Source organism: Caretta caretta, chromosome 10 (genome assembly GCF_965140235.1).
Source record: "Caretta caretta isolate rCarCar2 chromosome 10, rCarCar1.hap1, whole genome shotgun sequence".
Taxonomy (NCBI): Eukaryota; Metazoa; Chordata; order Testudines; family Cheloniidae; genus Caretta; species Caretta caretta.
In genome coordinates, this window is record NC_134215.1 from 7,741,383 (window position 1) to 7,768,534 (window position 27,152).

Here is a 27,152-nt window from a genome sequence, read left to right on the forward strand (position 1 = left end):
CTACCAACTTCCGCTTTGGTGCTCTCTTAAGAATCCCCTAAAAGGCCTCTTGGTGGTCTTTCCTTCACGTCTTTTATGCAAATCAGCCTCTGACAACAATTGTATTATGCAAATAAACCTCCTTGCACATAGGAGAGGGAACGGGGGAGCAGGGAAGGTTTGTAGAGTGGCAGTTAAACTGCCATAACGGATTCTCTTGCTTACTATTAACCCAAGGAAAATCACTATGGGGAGAGGACAGGGGGGGCATTTGAAGGGATTTGAGCCCTGCCATTCATCTGAGCCCCACTCAGCCACCCTATTATACCACGCGATTCCTTTTGTTTCTAAAAACAGTCCTAGTGAGTTATGCCCATGTCTTTATCGCTATTAGTTAATGTTTGTAAAGCCTTAGATAAGTGCTCAGATACCGTTGTAATATGTATGGGATGGATGGATGGTTAGGCCAAGTCAGCAGTTCTCAGAAAGTGGTCCACAGAACAGGTAGCCGTGAACCTGTGGAGAGCTGATTTCACTGCCTAACCTTCCAGTTGGTTCTTTGAGCCTTCAGGCTCTTCCTTGCAAAGAAGAGCCTTGGTATCTATAGAAGCTTTTGGAAACAAAAGAAGAGCAGCCAGCGTTGCAGCCTCCACTAGGGGCAGGTCTACACTTAAAATACTCCAGCTGTGCCCCGCAGCGCCTTAGTGAAGACACTACCTACCCCGACAAGAGGGTTTCTCCCATCGGTGTAGGTAATCCACCTCCCCAAGAGGCAGTAGCTATGTCGACAGGAGAATTCTCCCATCAACTTAGCGCTGTCTACACCGGGGGGGGGGGGGGGGGGGGGGGGAGGTTGATTTAACTGTGTTGCTCAGGGCGGTGGATTTTTCACACCCCCGAGCAACATAGTTATAACCAACCTAATTTCCTAGTGTGGACCTGGCCTAGAAGTCGCCTCTACATAAAAACGAGGAGGAGAGAAAACAGGAACCACCTTAAGGGACCAGAGCCACCAGCTGAACAGTTAAAGATGACGACGACATACTTTCCTGACATATATTATTTTTCCATGTAAGCAATTGCTGTTATTGCCCCTGGGATCATTGGGAGGGGAGGTTGTTCAGAGGATTGTAAATGAGGGAGGAGATGTCCATGTCACACTGAAAAGAAGGCGAGGTGTCCAAAAAAAGTCCCTTCCTCTAGTAAAATGAGGTCCACTCTGTGAAAACACTTGAGAACCCTGTCGTGAGTATTAGGAATATTCCCACCCGGCTATGCTTTCCACTTCCCTGCCTCCAGATGGAGGACGGAATGGGAATCCCTTTAGGACCCATCCATCCCACACGCCAGAGGAATGACAAGTGCACTCTCTCTCCCCAACCCCTCGGGCTAGGGCTAAGCAGGTTGCCTCCACAACTCTTCTAGCATCTGCTGCCTCAGGGAGCAAGAGAGTGAAACTAGGAACTGAACCCAGGTTATGCTTCATGGCAACAAAGATGTAAAGGCTGCCATTCAGTCTCTCTCGCTCTCTGGAAGTCTCATGCAGAGCAGCTGGTCTTTGATGCAGCGGGAGCGTCACACGGAAGACCGGGTGGTTAAATTCCCGAGCGCTTTTATTACTGACGCTCAGACAGGGGCATCAGACTCAACCCCTGAGTCATTTTTAATGTGATGATCGATGGCGGGATACAAAACAATGCAGGAATAACATAGATCCTATTGTGCTTTCTATACCGGTGCAATGAAATTGCGGGTAAAACACTGGCCACTAGACACCAGCTAATCTGCAAATGTGCCGGATCCAGGCTAGATCTTCAAAACCTTTAGCCTGCTGCTGCTTCAGCTAAAAAAGAATCTGTGTTAGATGTAGTGGCAGGTCTTAAAGCTTCTGCAGGCCATTAGACGGCAGTGCTAGTCATATAGTGAGCAGGCATCCAGCAGAGAACAGTGCTGACGCATATGCACCTAGCCGGTATATAGCCATTCGTTAGCATTACCTAAATATAATACCATGCAAAGAGCCGCCCCCCTTTAGCAACAGACCTCCTCCCCACCATACCCTGCCCATAGAAGAATTACTTCAGCTCTTTTGCAGTCTAACAGTGCTTACATTTATTCAAGGCGCATTGATGGCACACGATGTTAGTAGGCGTAATTATATGCAGTATCTGGGACGTGTTCCTGTACTTTTGGGTTGCCCATCTTCATCTGGCCTCATGAATTCATAAGGCAACCTCTGCCCATAGCTGCTTCTACAACCACAATACAATTCCCCAGCTCTCCTAACAGATCATAGGTAAAGAACAATGTACTGGGGTGGTTCACACTGATATCACTCTTAAATCTCTTTCAGACAACTTATTTCATGCCTTGGGATGAAAGGGGACACATACAAAATGCCTTGTGCACCAGTGATCACCAGCTGTGTAATGGTCCCAGGGGTCCTTACCAGCCAGTGTGTATTAGAGCAGCCCCTAAGGCTGGTTGGGCGTACTCTAAGGACTGAATTTTAAACCACTTTTGCCTTGCCCTCGTGGGCCAGACCCAAGGATCTGGGCCAGAGAGATGAGGGACACACATCTGGCACAATCCCCTAGTGCCACGGCTTCTTTTATGCTCACACAGCACAGACAAGGACTTGGTTTTTTAAGGTATCACCCGAAAGACCTGCACACACAATAAACTTCCTGGAACTCACTTGATCTGTTTCAAAAAGTTGGAAGGGTTCAGTTGAACCTCCTGGGATTCCAACCTATGATTCCTGGGAATCCAGGTGTCTGATAGCTCCACTGAAGTCAATGGAGGGTATTTCCAGTGAGCACCACTGTAACGAGAGAAGAATCGTGCTCTCCTAGGTATGCAATTGTAAGCCTTTGACCATTAAGCCTTCCCTCCAGCGATGTCCATTCTTTTATCTCCCTTCAGTCCCTGCCAGTCTGTCACTATTCCCTCCTTTCCCACACCAGCTTTATCTCGTTCCCCTTTCCACAACGATAGGGTCTTTGATTGCGTGATCACACAACTATAATGAGACAAATATTTATTTTGCAGCTATCGCTTAATCAGGCTGAAGGTATAGAAATATTTCTTATACTAATCAGAGTATCTTCAGTAATCAGTATAGTAAATAACTCAGGTAAATTAACATAGGAGAACTTCCCTATCAGGTTTTCACTTTTCAGATATGAACATTAAGGACCAATTTCCCCCCAGATTTCAGCCCTGATCCTAAAAGGTGCCGAGTCCTAACTCCCATTGATGTTGATGAGACCTGCGAGTACTCAGCCCCGCACAGGATCAGACGCTGGTGAGGCGTATTTAGTCATGCAGCTGTTATGCTTTGTTTTCTGTGTACAGCACCTTTACATTTCCAAGCACCATGCTGTTTGCATTCTTTTCATTGCAGACTGTCACTGAAGACACACAGGGGCAGGTTCTGTCCCCTGCTCTGGTCTCCATATGCCACTCTGGCAGCCAACAGGGACTATATAGGAAACTAGCCAGAGGAAAATTCCTGCTGCACTAATACAGTGCAGGGCAGCCGTATACAGCCCTACGCTGCACTCCTTGTAAGCCCTGGTGGAGGGGCCACGCTGGAGCTGGGGTTCGGAGGGGACAGGTCCATAGCACATGGCGCTAAGGGGATTCTGGGCTGTGGTGCAGCCAATAGCCACTCGGGATGGGCTGACGTAAGTTAGAGCCATGGAGTCTCTCCGCATTGAATCCTTCAAGTGAGACCTGAAGCTGACAACCTGCTGGCTTCGCATGGACTTTAATGATCCCAAATGACACTTTCTGTAAGTTTAAGGGCTACCCAGGTCTCACTGGCCAAAATGCACCACCCCCAAAGTGTGCAGTTTGCTGTGAACAGACTGAAGCCTTTTAAACCAGAAGTGGCCGCAGTCCTGAAGCGATTCCTATAACTACAGAGGGCTGTATTCTGCTGTTCTCACTCAGTCACAACTCCCACAGAGCACAAACCAGGCCAGGCCTTCAGGATTTTGCCCCTCGTCTGTGAAATGTTTTGGGATCTTTGTGAATAAACAGTACTAGATGAATGGGGGATATTAGGATAATGATGATTATAAATGTAATTAGTGCAGGAAGCTCCTGAGTGGATTTCAAACGACGTCGCAAATCCTTGTGTGAAAACAAGCCTCTGCATTGTGGTCTGGTCTTTTTGGTCAACGCGTGAGTCCCCACTGAGCTATCTGACCAAAATCCACCCGTGCATTCTTTAGTGTGCCTCCTTTATCCCTAATTTCCCCACACACTGTCACATTCCCACTGTCTGGAAAACCTAACCAGAGAGCTACAGATGTGCAACCGTCTGTCCAGAGTGTCATTCAAAAGAACCCTTCACTACAGCCCAGACATGCTATCCCACAATCTTAACTAATACATCGTGGGGCCCTCAAGGAGTTGATAGATGTATACAGTTCCTCTTCCCTACAGCTGCAGTCCTTTAGAGAGGGTATCTAGACTCAACAATAGACCTGCTGTTGCTTTCAAGAAAGAACCTCTTCAGACAGACTGAGCTAAATTCTGCCCTCAGTTACACCCGTGTGATTCTATGAAAGTTCAAGAGGGTTGCCAGGGTAGAACTGAAAGCAGAATCTGGCCCATTGGAGACAATGTCTGTAGTTTCACCTTGTGCTACAGCCTCAGAGAAATCTGGGAAACTGGTTGGAATTTAACCACCTTGGGGACAAGGCAAGCAGAGAGGAACAGGTAATAAGATTTCTAACCGGTGCTGGTAGAAAGAAGGAAGTAATATAACAGTTTAATTAATCTGTGCCTATTAGCGTTATTAAAGAAAACAGGGAGCGATTGGAGATTTACCTCCGAGAATATCATCAAATGGGGAAACATCTGCAGGGAATTATGTGTCTCAGTGCCCAATTTAAATACCAGCATGGAAGTGTGGTGTTACTGACAGGTAGTGCTCAAATGCCACAGTGCTTAGAAGTCATTAGCTGGGGAAACAGGGAGAGAGCGAATGGAGGAGGGAGGCGAGGGAGAAACAGGGAAGGAAGGAAAAGAATTAATTTAATAATTTAATTAAAAACTATCTTTAGAGTCTGCTTCTTGATTTGTGTGGTTTTGGGGCTTGGTGGAGCTGTGGAGAATGGTATGGAAGAAAAATCGAGGTTGCTGGGGCTTTTCGAAGCTGATAAAAAAAAATAAGCACACTTTTCATGTTCAGGAAGATAAATCCCCATTTTCTCAGTCTCAAGACAATCCAGTTATTTACTGACAGTTTTACTGTGAAATAAAAAGGGCTTTAAGCTTCTTTCTACTTGATGTCTCCATAGCCTGAATATTATTAGATCCCACCCTGGTGCAGCAGGAGTTTTGGTTAATAAATTTAACGTCATTAGACAGGAAAGCCTTCTACTGAATGCTGCAATTTTTTTTTTCTTCTGTTGTTGCAATCAGGCTGTAAGTAGGTGGCAAGAATCAAAAGAAAGGAAGTGTGCTTGGCAAACGGGGAACTCAAAGAAAACATTTCAGTTGGGCTAGGGTTCAGCACGTGGAGGATTGTTTTGCCAGTGTGATACTCAGCTGAATCACAATCTGGACAGACTGAGCTCCTCTCCCATCCAATATTGTCCCCCAACGCTGGGAGCTGGTCCCGACTCTCTCTAAAAGTTGGGCATTTGTAGCGCTGATGTAAAATTGTGGATCCCTCACTTAAAGCATCTTTCTATAAATGCTCCTGCTTTTCTCAGAACCTAAAATCAAAATAGAGCTTTCTTCTGTTGCAAAGGTAACATATAATCGTCAATGCACTGCTGCCTTAGGAACCCAGCCTAAACCACACCCAGCAACAACTGACAGCAGTAGTAACAGTGGGACTATTAACCTAGTTACTGCACTAAAGGTTTCAGAGTAGCAGCCGTGTTAGTCTGTATTCGCAAAAAGAAAAGGAGGACTTGTGGCACCTTAGAGACTAACCAATTTATTTGAGCATAAGCTTTCATGAGCTACAGCTCACAAGGTGTGACACAGCTGGGAAAAGAATGGTCTTTATTGCCTGGTGCTAGTCACATGCAAGGGACAGGGTTACCCACCAGACATCAGTATCTATTGGCTCCAGAGGCAAAGGCACAGTTGGGGCCGATCGCGTCCCTTCTTACTGGCAGTCACTTAAACCAAGGCCCTGACCCTCGACAGTGAGATACGTAACTATGATCTTTACTGATCGCGTGTGCAATGCTTGGGCATCCACACAGCTATTGCTCATATAGTCTCTCTTCCTGGCAGGTCCAGGCTTGGTGTACAAAATGGGATGGATTTTCTGGGGGAAAAGTCTCCTCTTTAGCTGATCCAAAGTCTTCATCAGGAATGTTGAGGGATTGCACCCAGGACCTTATAGGGTGGGCCATTTAATATTAAGGATTTAAAAAACAAACACTCAGCTTGCGGGTATGGACCTGATTCTTGGATCCAAGACAGCCCTTTGGGGCTGCAAAACTAGTGAATCTGGCCAGCCCTGCCATGGCTTTTCTCCTTAAACTGAGGTTTCCTCTCCCACAACTTCAACACTCGGTCTGCACGCAGGAAATGAATCAGCTGGTAGGCAGTACCGAAGGAGTCAGTACAACCCTCTTCCCCCTTGCCCCTCCGGAGGCAAAACCCACTTCTTCCACAGTCTCTCTCATCTCCAGAAGCTGAGGAGAGTACTGCTGCTTCCCTCGAGAATCCAGGTCTCCCATGTGGCTTTCCCTGTTACTGACTCGCGTACTTTTATAGTCTGGCCACTGTGCGTTTGTATTACAGTGGACAATCACGCAAGTGAACTAGAGGAGGTGAAATGCATCAAACCACTCAAAGTTAATTCAGGCAAGGGAGCTGGCCAAGAGCAGCATCAGCTGTTTGGGAGAAAGTGATTGGTCAGTTATTGGGGGCATTCTCCTACTTGCTGCAGGAAAAAACAACTGGCAACTATACACACAGACCTCTAATTCTGGGCCAAACCCTGATGCAACAGAAACAAATGTGTAAAAGAAGCCAAATCCCACAAATTTAGGGATTAAGGCAAGATTTTTAGATCTTTGGGATCTGGGCTCAGCTGTCTGAGCGGGGCAGCAAGTCCGGAAGAAACCAAGAATCAAATCCTGCCCTGATCTACACCCATGACTGTGATATTCACTTGTGTAAAAAGCGCAAGAGCCTCGGGAACGGCTTTTTAAAAATAAATACTTAAAGCTGGAAGATGGGGAGATGGATAGGAGAAGAAAATCAGCAGTGACTTGGGGATAGAAGTGGAAAGGAGAGTCTGCTCAGTGAACAGAACTTGGGGAGGAAGTGAAAGGAGCCCATAGGTTAGGAGACTGGGAGGAAGTGACTGTCAGGAGTTTGGAACAGTCTGTTTTGGGACACTGGGGGAGAGATCAGGGAAGCCAACAGGAAGCCGAACTGGGTGGGAGGAAGTGTTCAGGGAGTAGGATTGAGAGGAAGGCTCCTTTTGGGGGTGGGGAGAAAGAGTGCATGAGGAGCGGGGGGACTGGAAGAAGAAACTGTGCTAGGAGTTTTTGGATGGACCCTGCAATACTGCTGGGTTTGGGCCCTATGTGTTCTCTGCACAAAAAAGTGCTAGGTTTCCAAAAGTGCTTTTTCTCTGGTGAATAAAAGCAAAACAAATAATTGCACAAAGCGAGTAGCATTAATTAGCAGCAGATGGCTTGCAATGACAGGTAACTTCATACCTGTGCACCCCTACTTAACAGCCTTGCACTTGGAGGTGCTCCCAGATTCTGCTGCTTTCGCCAGCTGAACAATTGCAGATCTGCAAGAAGCCCAGATTCTGTAGCAGACAGCAGCTCTGTGAGCTGCTTTAGGGAAATCCAGTTTACAGCCAAGGCAAGGCATGCGGAGTCATTAATCTAGGTCTTCTGCCAACAGGGATGGCTTTGCATTAGCGCTGGGCCCCTTTGTAGTTCAGACAATCAGCCGTATTCAAACGGCGCGAGAAAACACTGCAGAAAGCTGAGACCACTGCAGCTCATTCCTCCTGTAACTGTGGGGAGAGGATTTACAGGGAAATAGCATTGCATTAATGGGACTGCTCAGTATTCTGCACAGACACTGGCGGATAATGTCTTTGCAAACTAACGGCAATAAATTAATTAAATTAATCTACTATGCTGTGCTTTTCCCCACCCAACAGGAAATTCAAGGATGATCAGGGCTTGCCTTATCCTCCATAGCCTATGAAAGAATCTGATCTTACTTTCTCCGAGTTTCTGAGGCACTGAATTGCAAAGTACCACCTGCCTCACTAAACTAATCACCAGCCTGGTGGTTTAGATCACATCAGTTTTACATGTAATTAAGACTGTCCAGGAGGGCATGCAGCTGCTTACATGGTTGTTCCCTCTATACAGCAACGTGCCTCCTGCTCAGATAGGTGCAATTAAACAAGCCTGTTCACAGTCATTAAGCATTAATGCACCTCATTAGCATAAGAACTGGAAGAAGCTTTGATGCAGGGAACCCCCGCAGGAGAAAGCCATAGAGAGAGAGTACACATAGACAGAAAGGTAAAGAGCGGGCCCAGTATTTCCTTGTAGCACCGATCAGCCATTCCGGGTCCATTTCTCCAAAGCACTGAGCCATACATGGCTCCCTCCCCAGAAACGCGACTGGGTTTTCTTCTCCCTTCCCCCTTTCTAAATTATGCTGGTGGGGAAAAAAAACTGTTGGAATATTAACGGAGTGAATCCATTAATAAGCTGAACTCTCAGTTGGCTTTGACACTACATACTAAAGCTTTAAAGAGACAGTGCCCCAGACACTGGAGACGGGTCAGGGACAACGGCTCTAACAAAGAATCACTGTTGCCATCAGGGAGTACAATCCCTGGCAGGTCCGGTTGTCTTTGGAGTTATGTTTTTCATACACAAAAAGCAGCTCTGTATTTTCAGTCTGAATGACTTTTATTAGATGTTAAGGAAAATGAGAGGAAAGAAAGAACCAAAGCAAAGTTTCCACTGGAGAGAGCACAGCGTACGCGCGTGTGTGCTCCGTAACAAGCTGCGGCAATTCCGAGGGCACAATGGCTGCTGTCTCTGCCACACAGGCAGCGTGCTCAGCAATTTACAGCAGTGACGGTATCACAGTGTGAGAGTAACAGACACCTCTGAGAGTAAGGTTCTGTTGGTGAGTGGGGCCTTCGATTTACGTCGCTTACTTAAACTGCAAGTTCTTCTTGTTATGTGGGTCTAGCACAACGGGGCTCTGCTCTGTTCTCTAGCCACTACAATGATACAATAATAAACAACCACCATCTGCATAAGGAGATTGGAATCTTCTCTAGGTAGCGACCATGCCTTCTTTTGCGTTTCTACAACACCTGGCACCGATGGAGCCGCTCTGGACACAGGCACTGACTCCGTGGGTGCTCCAGGGCTGGGGCATGGGGGAAAAATGGTGGGTGCTGGGCACCCACCAGCAGCCAGCTCTCCCCCACCAGCACCTCCCTCCCACCGGTGGCCCTGCCGATGAGCTCCTCCCCCTCCCTCCCAGTGCTTCCTGCCCGCTGCGGATCAGCTGTTCTACAGCGTGCAGGAGGCGCTGGGGGAGGGAGGAGCAAAGGAGGGGCGTGCTATGGGGAGGAACAGGGTGGGAAGAGGCAGGGCAGGATGGAGGCTTGGGGGAAGAGGTGGAGTGGGGGCGCGGGAACTGAGCACCCCCCAGGAGATAAGAAAGTTGTTGTTCCTGGCTCTGGGCGCCAGCACAATCCCAGAAAATAATAACTACTCAGCCTTGGCAGTCCCCACTGGCCACAGACACAGAGATTCCCAGGACAACTATAGATGGGCTTGAACCAGAATGCCAAACTCAGTCTGGGAGGGACTGATCTCTCTACAGTGGTCGTAACTGGAAACCAAAACTGAACACTGGCACAGGGCCATGCAAAATCTAGACACACAATTCAAATGTCACACTCAGTGCCTTGATCCATCAAGGGATGAGTCCAATATGTGGGCAGGGATGTAAATTAGAGATCCAAATACCATGATTTCCCCCGTTCTGAATCTCTATCATGGGCCAAACCAGGACCCCACCTTTAGGTAGGGCTTGAAATCCAGGTCTGAAATGTCCAGCCGCCGCGCCTATATTACAAAACCTTTGCACAGAACTGAATCATAGAAATTGAAGATGAAACCTGTGAAATCACCTCACCCATCTAGAGAACAGGGCAGGCGTGTTCCCTACAGTATATTCTCTGGCCCTTCGTCCAGTCCAGCTTTAAATGACCCAAATGTCCACACATTCACCTCCTCCCTGAGAAGAGTACCAAACAGCTTACCCAGATCTCACCAGTGGACAATATTTCCTAAGAATCACCCTGTACTTTTCCTTTACTATTCCTCATTCCATTGCTGCTCGTCATGTTCCTGTGTACCAGCCTCTCCCTCCTTATACCCTCCAACTATAGACAGTTATCATATTTCCCTTAGTCATCCGGCCAAGCTAGGCACATGGATAACAGCACTTTCCCTTCTCTTGCACCTCCTGTCTTGGGGTCTCCAAGCATTTTACAAACATTAACTGAATCAGTCTCGCAACACCCTCATGCAGTAGGTTAGTATTTCATCATCCCCACGTTAGACGCTCAGGCATGGCCTGGTCACAGGCCGGATCCTGCAAAGTTCTGGGTCATCTCAACTCCCACGGAAGACAATGAGAACTGAGGGCGCTTTGCATTTTATAGGATCTGCTCTTAAGTGACCTGAGATCATACTAGGAGTAAGTGGCCGAGCCAGGTCTGCACCTGAATCACAAAACCATCTCTCCTCCTTAAGAACCTGACCCAAAGCCCACCAAAATCAATGGCAAGGCTCCCAGTGACCCCAATGGATCAGATCAGGCCCTGACTTGGGTTAATACAGCTTTTTGGGGACTGACTGACCAGCAAGCTGGGCTTTTAACCAGCAGCGGGCTGGGAGAAGGACTGATGCTGAGGATGAACCTTGGTGAGCCCAGCATAGCATTCCTCCCCATTTGCCTTTTCTTATTACACCTGGAAAATCACCCTCCCCGCCATTGTCTGGAGTGAGGCTGGCTAGCATCTGAGCACTCCAGCGCCCGGCCCGCTGTACTGCTGAGAACGGGATAGGAGATGCTTTCATAGAATATCAGGGTTGGAGGGGACCTCAGGAGGTCATCTAGCCCAGCTTTGGGGCAATGGGTTTTATTGAAGGCAACTTCAATGACACATGGAGGAAAAAGCCCTGAAAATCCACACTCCTCCTCTCCCCGCACCCCCCCAAAAGTGGAGACGGCCTTTGTTATTAAATCAATGCCTCCTTCCTGAAGCTCTGCCTGTTGTGAGGAAATTTCTCGCCAGTAGCAGCCGTCCCAGGGCTGTGACATTGCTGTAATGCTTGGCGCTCAGCTCTCTCTCTCTGGCAGCAGCTGTGTCTTTTTGTCATTATTGGCTGTGATTGCAGGGGGTGCAAGCCAGCTCTCCGAGAGCTGACACATAGCTGCCTCCTCCTCTCCCCTCCCTCTGGATGACCTGCCCTTGGAGAGGAGGGGCGCAAGCGAGGGGGTCCGTCTGCCGCTCCCTCCCCTCTGTGAACTCCACAAGCCCAAGCCCACACGGAGAGGTAGGAGTCCCAAAGGGGCAGCTGGGATGCTCATTAGGAAAGTAGTGACAGATGCATTCGCTATTATAAGGTGGGAGGGGGGAAGCTATCACAGAACTAAAAGAAAAAATAAAAAAGCCTCACAGTTTTATCGCTGTCAGATCCTTTTTTAAAGGGTGTTGTAAAGCAGGAGAGGTTGGAGGAAGTCTCTCTCGCGCACACACTTCCTCCGTCTAACCTAACTTGCAATCCAGACCAGCATTTAGCCTGTGCCCATCAGCAGCGTATCCGGCATTGACCATCCCACTGTGGAATACCACCAGCCTTCACTGCTTGAATTAGGTTTTTGAATGGGACTGTGTTGGGTCCCCATCCCCCCACACATTGCCCCAGGTGCACCCAAGTGTCACCCAAGCAAGGTCATTGGCAATTTGCTGGGAGCCCAAAGACCAGCCATAAAAACAGAGATACCAAGGTGCAGCTCAGAGAGAGGACAGGCCCCAGCATGAGACACACCTTCTGGATCTCAGCAGAGGCCGCTGGGATTGTACCGGAGCATTGCGTGCTGAGACCTGTCGGCCGTACAGGCTCCAGCAATGCGTTATATAAGAGGATGGTCACAGGTCACATTGTGTAACTTCAGAGTCTGCGCTCGGCCCACCGCTGTGCTCTGGCCACCTCTGCATTGCCCGGAGCACGACTGAGAGGGAAGAGCCAGATCAGCCCCACCTAATGCTGTTAAGAGACCAGAGAACAACAGATGCTGCACCTGCAAGACAACTCCAGCACAACCCAAGGGTCAGCATTCAGATAGCCACCACAACAGCAAAGACCCTTCTACAAACAGCAGCCGGAAGCTGGGATCAAAACCCTGCTCCCCAAAACTCTGTCCCGGCACATCTATTGCTTTCACAGGTTTTGTTTTTAATTATTATTCTACCACACAAAACGCTGCTAATACCTAGTACAAGAGGGGCTATTTACAGCGCAATCATGTTTCCTGATCTTCTCTGCTCCTGCTTTTTAAAATAGACTGAGATTTTCAAACCCAACTGGGGGAACTTTGCCCCCCAACTCCCAATAGGAGCTGCGGGGCTAAATGCCCTAGTTGCCTTCAAATTGCAATCAGAATCTATAACCTAGGTACAAAAAGCAAAAATCTCCCCATTGGTGAAATTCTAGCCGGCCCTCAGCTGCCTTCCAATAACCCCAAATGAGCCAGTCCTATTGTGTGCATAAATCTTCGCACAGGGCCCACATGCCTCCACGCTATTGATAAAGTGAAACGAGTCTTAAATATTTAATGAGCGAATAAACCTGTTAAGAGGATATGATTAACTGCATGCCACAGCTCTGCTTTTAAGATATCTCCACCGTGCCTTTCCAGGGGTTTTATTTTTAAGGGAAATCAGCAGCAGCAGCTGTTGGAAGCACGAGGCCATGGAGTGTGTGTGCTGTACCAACAAGAATGCTAACACAATGCTCCACTTTGGAGGCATAAATATGCCATGCCAGTGTGTGTTATTAAATGGGGGGAAGGGTGGGGCCTTTCTGACTCACACTGATACCAAAAAAGAAAAAAAAAAAACCTAGAACTGAAGAGATTCTACAAGAGGTGGCAGGAGCCAGCCTGCCAGTTAGAGAAAATGTCTGAACTCTGTGCACCATTTAGTTTTGATCTCTAAATGGGAGAAAGGCTGCGCTTGTGGTCAAAGCAGCAGAGCAAGAATCAAGAGACCTTGGCTCCATTTCCAGCTGTATCACAGATCTTCTGCGTGACCACAGGCAAGTCACTTGGGTCATAAACTGCCCTGACTCCAACTCTGTGTGAGACGGCTGGAGTCTCGTTTGCATGAGGTGTAAATCAGGGAAATATTTAGTCCTTGATCTCTCTCTGCTTGGCGTTCATTGCAGAATAGGATGAAAGTAAAGGATCAGAATCTACAGTATAAAATGGGATAATAACACAGACCAAACTCACAGAGGGCTTTGGCTCAACTAACCAGTGTTTGTAAAGCATAATAAGATCATGAGATGGAAGGATTTATAAGCAAAGTATGGTTATTATCAATGTCTTTTTACAACATTATTTTTCCATATTAAGATTATTTTGATTATTATTATTACTGGAGCTAGGGAATTTTGCAAAAAAGTCTCCATAAACCTTCACGCAAATTTTTACATAAATGAAATTCAGTTGCACTTGTGCCACTCTTGTGTTTACATTCTCCGAATATTGTGGCCAAGGCGTTTATCAGAAGGAATATTTGCCAGAACAGTTAATTTTTGAGCAGCGATTGCAGGATATTTGGAGAAAGTGGATTTAAAATTCTTATTTGCAAGCACTCGCACCAAAAACCTGACTCTAAGAGTTACACTCATCCAGTCAGGAAGCAGAAACATATCATGTGACCTAAGAGGCCAATAAAAGCACCTCTAATTTCTGAAATTACATATTCATAATGAACACCTCCCAAAAGAGTGAGCATCAAGAATTATTTGCAGAAATTATCTGGAGAATAATTCTGAATAACGAATACAACTGGGGGAACGGAAAGTCATTTTGAATCATGAATGCAACTGAAGGAAAACACAAACGACTTGTGAACAGAAAAGAAATGAAATTCATTGAATAATTGTTACGAATTATTCACACAGCATAAATTATTATATGATACCAGTGCCCAGATGCTAAGATAGCTCGATCGATCCCACAACATTCTTGGTACTGTATAAAACACAGAAGAGTACACTACAGAACAGCTTCAAGATGTATAGTATTTTTCATGCAAACTCTAATCCAAAACGCTTTCCAGAATTAACAGTAACATAAAGATAAATTACGTATTCCAGGCAAGGGGGAAATTATTTGCAAACCAGTGGCAAGTTAATGAAGCAACGAGCTATAGGAAGGCTGCTCCAGGTGACAGATGCTCTTGCACCAAAAGTAGTTTGGTTGTGTGTCGGGACCAAATGTAGAGAAGCAGAGTGAAGCTGAGGTCCCTGAGACAGGCTGGGCTGAGAGGCTTTAAAAACAAGGCAGGCATTTTGGGACTGGGTCTTGAAATGAAGAGGGGAGCCAATGCTGGCATTTGAGATTGCGGTGATCGGATAGTGTCCTGGTTTTGCTTGAGAGAGCGGGCTACAGCTTTCTGCATGTCCTGGAGGCTGGACAGTTGGAACTCAGGGCAGCCTCAGAATACAGAGTTGGACGAGTAAGAGGAAAGAAAGGTAAAAAGCAGAAGGCCGGTGTGAAAGATTTAGCAATTTCCTGCAGTATCCTGGACAAACCTTATTGAATTAAGTTAAACCTTATCAAATTATGTTTAAGCATTTTAGGAGTGTACTGCATTAAAAATGCAAATATTTATGTACTATTGTGGAATTATCTAGAAAGTCTCTAGGGGGGAGACATGACTAATGTAAACCCTGGGAAGTGTTCCGAGTCTTTTAAACAATGGTGCCAGACAAGAACAAAATGTTCGCTGAGTGGGGTTCCTAGGAAATACATGGGATGGGGGGAATACAGATTCTCACCTCCAGACCAGACATGCCAAACTCATTAAAAAAAACGCAGAAATTGGGCTTGGTTTTGGCTTAATTGGCTTGTGAGTTGCTTGTTGGCTAGTTTTTGGCTTGTAGCTTGTTGCTTCTTTTTTTTCATCGGATCCTGGCAAGCAAGGGCAAGGGAGGGCAAGGAGGGGGGAAGGGAGTCAGAGGTGCACAGCGGGCCCACCACAGTCCCAGACTGCACGCTGTGGGGATCGAGTCACATAGCGTGTTGGGGTTCTTAGGGATTGGCTTGTTTTGAAATGAGATTAGCTTGATTTTTGGCTTATTGTGAAAGTCAGGGTGCTTATTTACCGTGTGAAAGTTGGCAACTGTGCTCAGACCCAACCTTTTGAAGCTATGCCCTGAGGAGTAACCCATCGTCCGTTCCCAGGGTCCCAAGATCAAAGGTCCAAGCTGTATAAAGCAGTGACTCTCAGATTCATAGGGGGGTTTGTTCTGAGCAAAAGGTGTTGAACTTGTAGCCACGGAAAAACCTCTGGGTGGAGTTTGAAGGACTGCTCACCTGCCAGAGCCCACGTCAGAGTTGGGATGATCTCTGGTAAGCTTATTAGCATGCATGCAGGTTCTTGTATTGGTTTTAATAGGTTTTCTCTGTAATGCTTTCACCTGAAGAATATATGTGCTTGCTTAGAGAGAACTAAGTGGTAAATTCTAACTATGGGCAATTATGCTGTTTATAGCCGCTGGGGAGAAAGCGAAGCAGGCCTGTGTAGACTGTCCGGCTCGCTGGGGACCTCAGTGTAGGCAGGGAGCTGTGCAGCCTGGAAAAACCCATCAGGAGGGAAGAGAGACGCAAGTCTCCACACAACAGAGGTGACAGTTTAGGAGCTGGGAGCCTAAAGTGGGTGTCATTGCCGGATTATGGATGGGGAGTACAGGTGCAATTGTCCTGACCTGTGACAGATGGCCAAGTGGGTCAGGCTTCAGCCTGGGACTTGGAAAACCTGGGTTCAACCTCCTGCTCTGCTACAGACTCCCTATGTGACCTTGGACAAGTCACCTAGGCCTAGAGCCTCAAAGATATTTTGGCACCTAAATCCAGATTTCAATAGGAGTAGGGCCCCTACATACCTCTGAGGAGCTGGGCCTTAGTCCCTCAGTTCCCCATATGTCCAATGCGAATAACAGCACTGCCCTACCTCACAGGATATGTGATGATATATACATTAAAGTCTGCGAGGCGCTCAGATAGTCTGGTGATGGGGGACATGGTAGTCAGATAAGTTTTTGTCAGATCTCTGTACTTCCCGCTGTACCAGGCTGAGTCAAAGCCCCTGCCTCATCCTGTAAGTGATTAGAGCAGCCTTCCAACCTGTTTTAATGTGTCTGTAGTCGGGAAGGGCTGAGCAGCCAGAGGCAGGCAGCTTAGCCTGACCTGTCCTTTTCGCTAGCAGTCAAACTCTAGGGGCTTCGTCTGATTTTATTATACTGTGGTTTTTGTACTGCCTCCACCCTGCTCGGCTAGTGAATCCCCAGCTGGTCTTGCACTGATGGGGAGGTAAGTCTGAAATAGGGAGCAGGCTGGGAGAGGGGTCGTGTAAAGGCAGATGGAACTGTGAGGAGAAGGAAGGCGTTTCAGGGAGGCAGCTGAGGAAGGAAGGTGGGACTGGAGCTTGCATTTGGGGGGCAGCTGAGAGGAGAAGCATGGGGCACAAAGAGGCCCAGGGCAGGAGAGAGAGTCGGGGCTGCACTCGGGAGGGGGGTACACTGTCACGACAGCCATGCCAAAGCTAGTCGGCTGCAACAGCTGATTGGCACCAGTGCATCGCTAGGCTGATTGGAGAAACAGCATCTGTCAGTCACCAGCCAAGTGGATCCGTTAATTTGCACTGCTGCCGCTCATCTCTCCTTCTCTTGGTTTCTTTTATCACCGCTAGAACCACTGTAACGGGCCTTTCATTCCTTTAGGTCTCCCTTTCTTGTGTTCCCCTTCTTCTGCATGGCTTTACTGGAAAAAAGGACCAATGAGGGGTCCCAGCTTTAGACCAAAGGGCTGGTACATCCTCACTCGGAGCAGTGAATTGGAGAACAGCGGCCGAAGCTGACAGGGCTTGTCCATCCTGAAAAGGATGAAAGGTCTTTTAAAGGTCTCCGTGGACCTCCCCAGAGGATGGCAATGAACACCACTGAGCCTCCCAAAGGCTGACAGGTCCTGTGGTGCCCATTTTGCATGTGGCTTGGTTAACTGCCATCGATAATAGAGCTGGTGGCCTGTTTCCCTGGCCGGCACAGTGAACCAAGAGCAGCCAAGATGGCAAGAAGTGACCAAAGTGCAGGCCCAGGCCCAGGCCTTGCTTACATTTAACATGGACGTCTGGCCCTTACAGACTACATGTTCCAGCATGCAATGCTCCAACTGGATCCAAGTGAAGGTCCCCGGCTCAAGATGGAGCACTGAATGCTGGGAACCCCACTCTCTGTATAGGAACCCCATTGCTGTGTCAAAGATGGGAATTCTGCAATTGGCTCTCTATTTTTGCAAAGCTCTTTGATAGCGGTTCACTTTCCCTCCGCGGGCAAAATGCGTTGGTACAGGGAGGATCACGGGTAACACTGTCTGAAGATACGGACTATGGACAGGTTACTGCTGTAATCAAGGGCTGGGCTGATAGGAGACTGGTTTTATTTCCTGGCCCAAGTGACACGAATGTCTCGCACCCAGTCACATGACAGGGGTTAGCTACCACTGCACCTTCCCTTTCTTGTGAAAAATCGAGTGCAACGAAATAAAGTCAACCAAAACCACCCACCTTTAACTAACGCTGGCAGTCACCAAGGCACACAAATAGAGACGGCCAGGGTGGAGGCCAGGCTGTTAGACTTCCATCAAGAACTACTGCACCATCTCTGAATCTCAGGGGTTTTCTGATCACACAGACACTTCTTGACAGCCAAACAATTCCTTTGGCTGTGACCTGTCTGGCTGCAGAGGCAGGTCTGCCACCTGGGGCCTACCTTTACTGTTTTTGTCATTGTCAGCAAACTAGAAGGGCAAGTGTTACTCTGGTGAGTACATGGGCACCCGCAGCACCATTCTGAACGTCCTAAAGAGAGCCAGCTTTTTTTGGTTTGCTTCAACTGTCTTTTGTTCCTCCAGCAGCACTGACTCTCAGGGTGGGTTATGACGTATGACACTGATGTGGACAGTATAGTTGTTAGCTTGGCCGCTCGCTAGCCATTCTCTTCCACTTGCAAAAGGTGTAACTCCTCAGCATTTTGTCCTAGTAATTCTCCTTCTGTAATTTCCTGGTGTACCACTCTTTTGTAGCTACTTCAGGGTACATGCTCATTGGCTCTAGAAGCTTGTTACAGCAGATGCAGGCATTAATGGTTTTTGTCCTTCAACTCATAAGTCTCTGAACTGGAGATCCCAATAAAGCATTGGGAGATGCGCTTTCATTGGAACTGGTCCAAATATCTTCTATTTGTACCAACTTTGTACAAGTATACACAGATGAGTGTGTACAGAAAGGGCTTGGCATAACATGCTTGGGCTGATGCATCAAAAAGAACTGTTGAAATTCACCATTCATGAATTGCGGGCCACTCATCCTGAATCCCATGGTGAGCAAACGACATTTTTATAATGTGGTGTTGCTTTGCTACTTGATGAGTAGCGCAACAGACCAAATTTTTAAAAAGTTGAGTAGCCCACTAATAAGAGGTAATCTCTCCTATTTAGTTCCCACTGACACCAACCTTGGACTAAGGGCAATTAGGAATCTCACTGTGGCTTCAATGTCTCTTTTTGCATTCTTTACACTTTGTTTATTGCCTTTTCACATTTGGATACATTATCTAGTCACAGTAGGCCATCTCAGACTCTGTTCTTACACTTCTCCATGCACTAGTAGGCACTGGGGATGACACTTGTATTTTCAGATTCCCTTTTCACCTCTTGACAGAGCCAAACAGTGTCCCCAGAAGGGCCATATTAGACAGGAAAGTGATACTGCACCCAATCAAAGCTCACAGAAGATGCAGCATGGGGAAGGGAAAAAAAAATCCAGCTTCTTTTCCTTTCCTTTTAAAAGGAAAAAATCAACGGAAATGCTTACAAAGACGGGAAATCATGGTGGGGAGACAGAGAGCATCTCAAACTCAGTGGGCTCTCCTGATGTCTCCTGCGATAGGAATGCCCAAATGGATTCTCAGCAACACCTTGGTGGCTAGGGTGTTTGCATAATAAAACAATGTTATGCTTCAAATAGTGCCTTTAATCCAAGGCTCTCAAAGCCTTACACTGTTGGGTAGCTATCATCATCCTTGGTTTGCTGAAAGGGAAGCTGAGGCATAGCACTGTTAACTGAGTGGTCCAAAGTCACAGCGTGAGTCAGCAGGAAAACCAGGGAGCAGAACCCCGGTGTCCTGATGCTGTAACCATCAGACGAGGCTGCCCATGCTTTGAGATCTCAGCAGATGACTGGCAATCTGGCTGAATTTCCCCTCTGGAAATCCAGCTCAGCTCCTCACAAAGCCCCATCTTTGGTCAGTCTCTCTCTAGACTGAGTCCTCACTCTGCTACCACATGGGCCCGCTTCCTCTCCGCCACTGCGTAGTGCCCCTCCTCTGCCCCAGTCTTGCACCAGAGCCAGTCAGCTGGGGAGGGCAGACGGTCACCAAGGCTGCCAAATTTCCCTCCGCATCCCCCAGAACCCTTCTCCGTTGTGACACGAGTGGCTTGCGTCAGCACCGCCGTGGCTGGAAACAGCAGGGCTGACAATGACATTTGCTGCCGAGCCCCTGACATTGAACTCAGCCAGTTAGAACATCGGGTGTCTCGCTGGCAGAAGCAACCGCTCGGCTTCGACACCGCCAGCCAGCACGGGGACAGGGGAGGGAGGGGAATGAAAAAGCAGAAGCAGCAGCCAGACAGCTGCCGCCTCCTCCTCCTTTTGTGCAGAAATGTGTTTTTGTTTGTCAGTCAAACAGATTGTTTCCCCCTTCTTCACAGGCCAATTGTTTCTGCTGCCATGAGATAAGGGATTGAAAAGGGCTATATTTTGATGGTTCTGAATCTGGGACCTCAGAATTGGAGGGTAGACATCGAGGGGGAGGAGATTCATGTTCAAATTGTCCTTTTTTTTCCTTTCTCCCGCCTGGAAGCTGCTTCTGCCTCCCAGCTCTCCTGCTATTTAATCTCCGCGTCTCTGGTACACTCCGGAGGTTTATGCAATTTCGTCCTCTTTGCACCAGCTGCCGAGAAGAGTCCTTCTGTCACCTCGCTGGTCTCTCGCCACGGCTCTTCCCTCCGTCCTCCCACTGAAAAATACCAGCAGAGCATAGCTGGACCCACTGCAGACGTACATCAAAGGGTGAGGCCATGGTGAGGTTGTCCCCCTGTGATGAAGATTTTGTGCAGGAAGCTCCTAGGAGGGTCATTGCCTTCAATGGCCTTGGACAGTAAATGGAGACGTGGAAAGAAACTAGTTTGTAGGAACAAGACTTCATCCCAAGAAGATCAGGACTAGCAAAAGGCCAGCCTAGGACAGGCCATCAAAACAGTCTGTTGACGTCCAAGTTCAGCTGGAGGGAGCATCTTCTGCAATAACTCATCTTGGCTGCTTCCCCAAAAATTAATACTGGTGATATTTAGGCCGATTACACCGAGTTTCTGGGACTGTGGAAAGATGAGAGGCTGGGGCTGAGACCCACCAAACTCTGTATTATTAGGATAAGTAAATTATTTATGTTATGGGAGCACCCAAAAGACCCAAACAGGACCAGGGCTTGTGGTGCTGGACTCTGAACAGATACAGATAAATAGAGTCCCTGCCCTAGAGGACTTCCATCTAAGATATTGGGTCGCACTGAAACTTGTGGGGATCAGTCACTGATGTGAAGGCCCAGAGCGAGAGTCCCTTTGCTCCTGTATACTGGTCACATCTTGTTTAATTATCCAGTGCTCAGGAGCAGAGGGAGGGCTTTGCCTCTCATCCTCTGGGGATCACAGCCTGGAAGGGGCCAGCGCGGTTCATATCCAGCTCATAAGCCTCTCAGAGCTGAGGCTTGAGGAGTGAGATTCACTCAATTAATTTTGCTTTGGCAAAAAGTCCATTTTTATTGCTATTTCATGCCTTCAGTATAGATTTTCTCTGTTCGTCTCAAAGGGATAATAAAACCCGACTCGTTCTTTTTATAAGAAGTCTCACCCTCTTGCATTGGGCTGTCGTGTTCCCCACCTATACATGCAAATTTAAAGGCAAAGAGTTGTCATTTAAAGACAAAAAATGACTCAAAGCCAATCTGTGAGCAAAACCCATCGTACCCAGGCACTCAAACTAGGGCACCCAAACTTGGTGACATCAAGGGCTGCCCTGTCAACGTCTAACTGGCCTAGAATGGAGCAGCCTGGAGCTGTCCATCCTATTTATTAGGGTGGCGTGGCCTGGGAAACAAATCCTAGCAGGCCATGCTCCATCTTGCTTCAAAACCGCTAAGATCAAGATGGTCGAGGGCCTATAGTATTCATGGGCCGCACTCCCACATTACAGGTGACGGCCACTTGGGCTGCATTCAGCTCCTTGTCCACACTTTGGCTGTCCTTGCTGTAAAAAGTTCCACCTGGATGTGCTAGGCCTGATTCCCTCCTACCTTAAGCCTCGGGCCCTATTGATCATTGCTGGGCAGTGCTGACACAAAGGGGTCACAGGGCAGGTGTCATGGTTTCCCCGGGGGAGGATCCCTGGTGCATGTGTCCCCTGTGCCAGGAACAGAGCTGGCTCCAGGAACAAGGAGTGTTGCAGCGTGGGCTGGGGACAGGGCGTGTGTGGGCTGAAGGAGAGGGGACAGGAGCTCCCTCCAGCGATTCCATCCCCCTGCAAAACCCTATTGGGGCCACTGCAGCAGGACTGTAATTTAAGGGCGTCCCTCAGAGTTGCCCTAGCCTGCATTAGTGGTCACAATGAATAAAGGAGGTGCAAACTGTCACTCCTCTGCTGCTGCCAGCACGTGAGTGGTTCCTGGTGTTGTCACGTCCATGAATGGAAAGTGGGTGTAGGACGGCACCATTCCGACATGGCAGCGTTTTCACACTCGGGGTAAATGGCAGCCCAAGGTGCAGGGCAGTGGGGAGTCGGGTGTCAGCAGCTGATATTAATAATGAAAAGACTTCAGCTGAAACAAAGTCACGAAGTCTGTGTTTTCCAGCTGTAATTGTATGTTTGATACAGCAACCTGCATCTGTGGGCATAACCATGCGGCAGGACCTACCTGAAAACACTGGGCCCGATTCTCCTGTCACTTACGCTGGCGTAAATCAGGAGTAAATGCCAATGGAGTTAATGGGGCAACATCTGTACAAAACCAGGCAAGGCCATGACTACAGGGTGGTGTTTTGCACAAATGTAGCTATATCAGCGTAGCTGCATCAATGCAAACTGTTAGCACAGATAGCCTGCACTGGTTTGAAATGGGGCTTCTCTCTGTATAGTCCAGGCTAAAATGAGCGGCAAATCAAGCCCAGCTGCTGAGGATCTGACTATTTACGGTAGATTATAAATGTGAAAGTTTGAGAGGAATAATTTTTTTGGTCTTTTTGGCCCCCGCACCTCCTTTTCCAACCCAGCCTATCAGCTGTTCTATTGGGTCACTTTTCCACTTCGTTCTGTGAATGCAAAGCCTGTGGTGCAGGCATGCCGCACCCGCAGCGAGAGGAAACCCACAGATGGGTCTGCTCCTGCAGGTGTGGCTGCAACTGACAAAAGTTTTAAAGGTGGCCTGCGCTGGAATGGGGGAAAACGATAAGAGCGAGGAAACCTGTGAGAATAAAACCCTGGTTAACTGAAACTCTCGGGGTCCGGAGGTCGGTTACTGGCACGTCGCCTAGGGCTCAGTTTCACAGTGCTTTCAGGAGTTCATGCTCTGAAGCTGCAGCCTGTTCTACCAGTTAAACAAACCCTCTAGTATCCCAAAAGTTCCGGTGTTTTCACTGACCAGTGCGTGAGCAGGATTCACAGCTCACCTTCCCTTGTCTTTAACAGCCTAGCACTAGGTGGTTACAAAGATGTAATTAAACTAGGGATGGTCCTGAATGTAAAGCCTAGATTTAAACAGGCCTGTATTTTGGAGAAGTTTGGCTGTGGATCCAAACTTCATTGGTGAGCCCTATATGGAGTGGAACCAAAACCCAGATCTGAATATCCCCAGATAAGAACCTAATGTTTGCAGCTCAGAAGGAGGTTTAATGCAGGAGAAAAGATTGGTTTTTCAGGGCTCTCAATGAAATAACACGTGAGGTCCCATCTACAAGGATAAGCCTCTAGGTTGCCTTCTTCCAACCTGTGGTTCCCCTCACTTGGGTTCTGGCACCAGTTTGTGGAGGAAATCAAAACGGACCCAGTTACTCAATCTACAGAGTAGCAGTAGAGTGGCTCAGAGACAATGGGTGGTGGGGACTTTTGGGAGAGGCAAACCATTTACCTGAGTGCGCGGTGTGTGTGTGACAGCAGGGCCCCTTAAAATACACGTTTAGGAGCAGCTGACCTGCCTAGATGAACCCAGAAACTATTTCCTGATAGTGTTCCTCTTCAGAATCCACAGCTGTGTGGATTTCCAACTATACCGGGAGATACATCTTATGGGTGAGACATTGGACACAGGTCCCCAGCATGGGTGGTCTCTTCATGAGACAAGGATGGTATCTGTAGTTGTCTTGTAATTAAATTCCCAATTTAGATCTATTCTACTTCTCTAAATTTCCCCATGTAGCTTCAAGCGGGTGTAGTATTCTTCCTCATTTCCTGTTCGAAACAACTCATGTTGCACCCCAGAGGAAGCTGCATTTCAGTGGTTGTTAAAGTGACCCCAGTGCAGCCTGCAAAGCACTTTGCAGGCCTCCTGGACAAAAGGCAGTAGAGAAACATTAAGTCATTGTCATTATATCACGCGGCCATTTTTAAAGCCCTGTCTTAACGTAGTTGGGGACCTGGGTCATCCTTATGTCAGTGGGAGATTCAGTAGGGTCGGAGAGAGACCTACCATAAAACAGGTTCTTTTCTCCATTTTTACCGGCTGCTTAATATCCTTTTCTAACCCATCCCCCAACATAGCTCAAGCTGCATTTTCATCAGCCATTGGTGCAATGGCTGAACGGTTAAGGCATAACTACAATCCTGAAGGTTTACATTTGAGTCTCGCTCGATCTCACACTGAAAGGTCACCTCCAGTTCACCCAGCTGCAAAACGGGTACCCAAACCATCAGCTTAGGGCAGCCAAAGGCAGTGGGATGTGATGCAGGCCACATTGCTTCCTCCTGTCCCTTGGCTGTGAAACAGACATGCTTCAACCACATCAGCCCAATGAGCCAATGGCTCAAGGGAACTTTGATTGGTATAAACTAGGGAAGTCCAGCGGTTAGGACTGGGAAATCAAAACTTCTGGGTTTTAGACCTAGCTCTGCAACTGACCCATGGTGAGACCCTGGGCATAACTGCTCCTCTCCCTCTGCTTTCCAGTCTTTGCAAATGGGGATAAAAATGTCATTTTCCCCATTTTAAAGTGTTTTTAGGAACAATAAATGAGAATGAAAATCCTTCCTGTTACGGTGCCCTTGGCACTGATCATTACGTGACCCAAGACCCACAGAGCCGAACACGACTCACAGACCATCCCCTCCATCACGACAGCAAGGACGATGTCTCGAGTTCTAGCACTACATTGGTTCTGTTCGGATGTTATGGGGGGGGGGGCAGAGCTGTATCCCTGGGGTGGGTAGGATCCTGCTCCTCACAATGTGCTGTCAGGGAGGCACTTTTACCCCTAGCGCCAAAGACACAGACCTGCAGCGGGAGGCAGCTGCTGGGCGCTGAAGGGTCTTTACAGCTGGCTGTAGGCAGGAGCAATTGGATCTGCCCTGTGAGAGGCCCTGCACTTTTGGGGGCCCCAATGTGATTACACACCATGACCATATGAACCCGGCCTCCGCCAGGCCTCTGAGACACTCCCCTAGCTGGAGACCCCATCTCTGTTTCAGGCTGAGTACAGGGCTCCATTCTGAGCCCTCAGAAGAGGCCAGCTGGAGGGGCAGGTTGCTTGGGAGCCGCTACAAAGGGGGCAGAGGTAGGGCCCACCGACCACCGCAGGCTTTTGCAGAGAAGGGATTGATCGTTCTCGGGGGCGGCTTGGCCGTTCCTGTCCAGGCAGCAGGGAGCAAACACACACCCCAGCAGTTCCCCTGCTCTGACGTCAATTAAAGGCTCCGACAGGTCCGCGACGTCAGCCAAGATGTATTGCAAACAGATGGAAAGCCCTTGAAAAGTCTATTCCTCGCGGAAGGGAAATAATATACAGTGTCTCCTTCAGGCTGACACTCGGGCCGCCTGGTGCAGGGGGGCTGTTTACTCTCTGTGGAGCGGCCTCGGGGCTCCCACTACCTTTTCTGTCTGCGGATTTCTCTGCAATAGCCAGCGCTGCACAAAAAGCAGGTCTGCGGCTGAAAAATCTGCTCCAGCAGAAGAGGTAGACGGGGGATGCCCGGGCTCCCAGGCCGGAGGTCCTCAAACTTTACTGTCAAAATGCAAACTTCTGTCTCGGTCCTCGGGGGTTTGGTTCAGAGGCTCCCTGTGCTGGCCCCGGCCTGGGAACTGCAGCAGGAGGGAAAGACCCGCTGCAGGGCTTGTCTTGTTCCTCCCCTCAGGAGCCAGGCACGGGCAGACGCCGGGTTAGGCTCGTGGGGGTGGGTGGAAGGGAGAGAAGCGCAGCTCGGGGGCTCCCTGGAAAGTTGGCAGCAGGGCCCGGGCTGGGCTGGGCCGGGCCGCCCCCCCGCAGCCTGGGAATCACAGGGGGCCCGGAGCACAGACCCCGCGCGCCCAGCGGCTGGGCTGCAGCCGGCCGGCCCGCTGCGACGTGGAGTCACTTGCAGCCAGGGGCTCTCGCCTCCCCGCGGGGCCCCGGATCGGTCTCCGGAGCCGGGCAGCAGCGGAGGCAGCCGGAGCCAGAGTAGCTGTCCCCGACCCCCACACACCCCCACGCCCCCGCTGGCTGCTCCCCGGCGCCTTCGCCGCCAGCCCGGCCCGGAGCCCCAGGGCACGCTCGGGCCTTGCCTCCCCGGGGAGCCGCTGCCGCAGCCCCGAGCGCTCCGCTCCCCCCCGAGCCGGGCGAGGCTCCGCCACTCTTACCTCGCTCCGCCGCCGCTCACCGCAGGCGCCTAGCGGGGCAGCCGGGCCAGGGACGCGGGGCGCGGAAGCTCCTCCGGTGCCCATCCATGGGAGCGCCCCCCGCGGCCGGATTTCCTCCCCGCCTCGCCCCACTCCGCTCCCCCGGCGAGTCCCGCGGGCAAGTCAGGGACTGCGCCCCCCGGGCTTGGCCCCGCTCCGCCGCCGCTCCGCCTGCAGCCGAGCGCGCTCCGGCGCGGGTGTCGATGGCAGCCCGATCCCACTTCGCACAGGAAGGGCGAGCGGGCGAGGAGGGGGGGAGAAGAAAGTTAGAGGCATGGCTGGATGCTGTCGGAAGTGCACGCTCATGTTTCCCTCCGGGGAAATCCAGGTGTTCTGCCCGGGCCGACAGCCCCATCTGCCGGCCGGCCGGCTTGCCCACGTGGCCCTGCCCGCGGGTGCGTCCTGTTGGGTCTGCAGAGCTGCCCCGCCGTGGGCCGGACCTCCCAGCCGGGGCCGTGCCAGCCCGCCGGGGGTACCCCGCCCGCGGCCTCCCGCAGGACGCTTGGAGCCACGAGCGACCAACTCAAGGCGGGCGTTGGCTTAGGAAAGCCGGACTTTTAGCAGGAGACAGGGCACTGAGGCGGCTTATTGCAGCTTTTTGGGAAGCTACCTCTCAGTGGCAGTTTTGCTGTTACAATTTAATAGGGCTTTCAGAGTTCAGCCTAGGGGAAGGAGGGATGTATTTGGATCTGAAAGCTCATGTATGGGTAGATGAACCTCTCCTCAGATGGAAGTGCCTTGAGAGGTGATACATCCACAGCCAGGTGGGGTCACCATGCTGCACCCTCTGGCCACTTGAGGGGGATTTTATATACTCTGGCTCCAATCCTCCTTCCAAAAGAA

General features: G+C 49.3%; 1 protein-coding gene across 2 annotated transcripts in view; it reads right to left on the reverse strand.

The window, feature by feature from the left end:
- Positions 1–26,648, reverse strand: part of RAI1 (retinoic acid induced 1) — a 134,039-nt gene extending 107,391 nt beyond the window's left edge. For both annotated transcript variants that reach the window (XR_007358913.2, XM_048867675.2), the window contains exon 1: positions 26,271–26,648. The gene's annotated coding sequence lies outside the window, so the exon portion shown is untranslated. The remainder of the gene's footprint in view (positions 1–26,270) is intronic.
- Between the last annotated feature and the right edge of the window lie 504 nt (positions 26,649–27,152).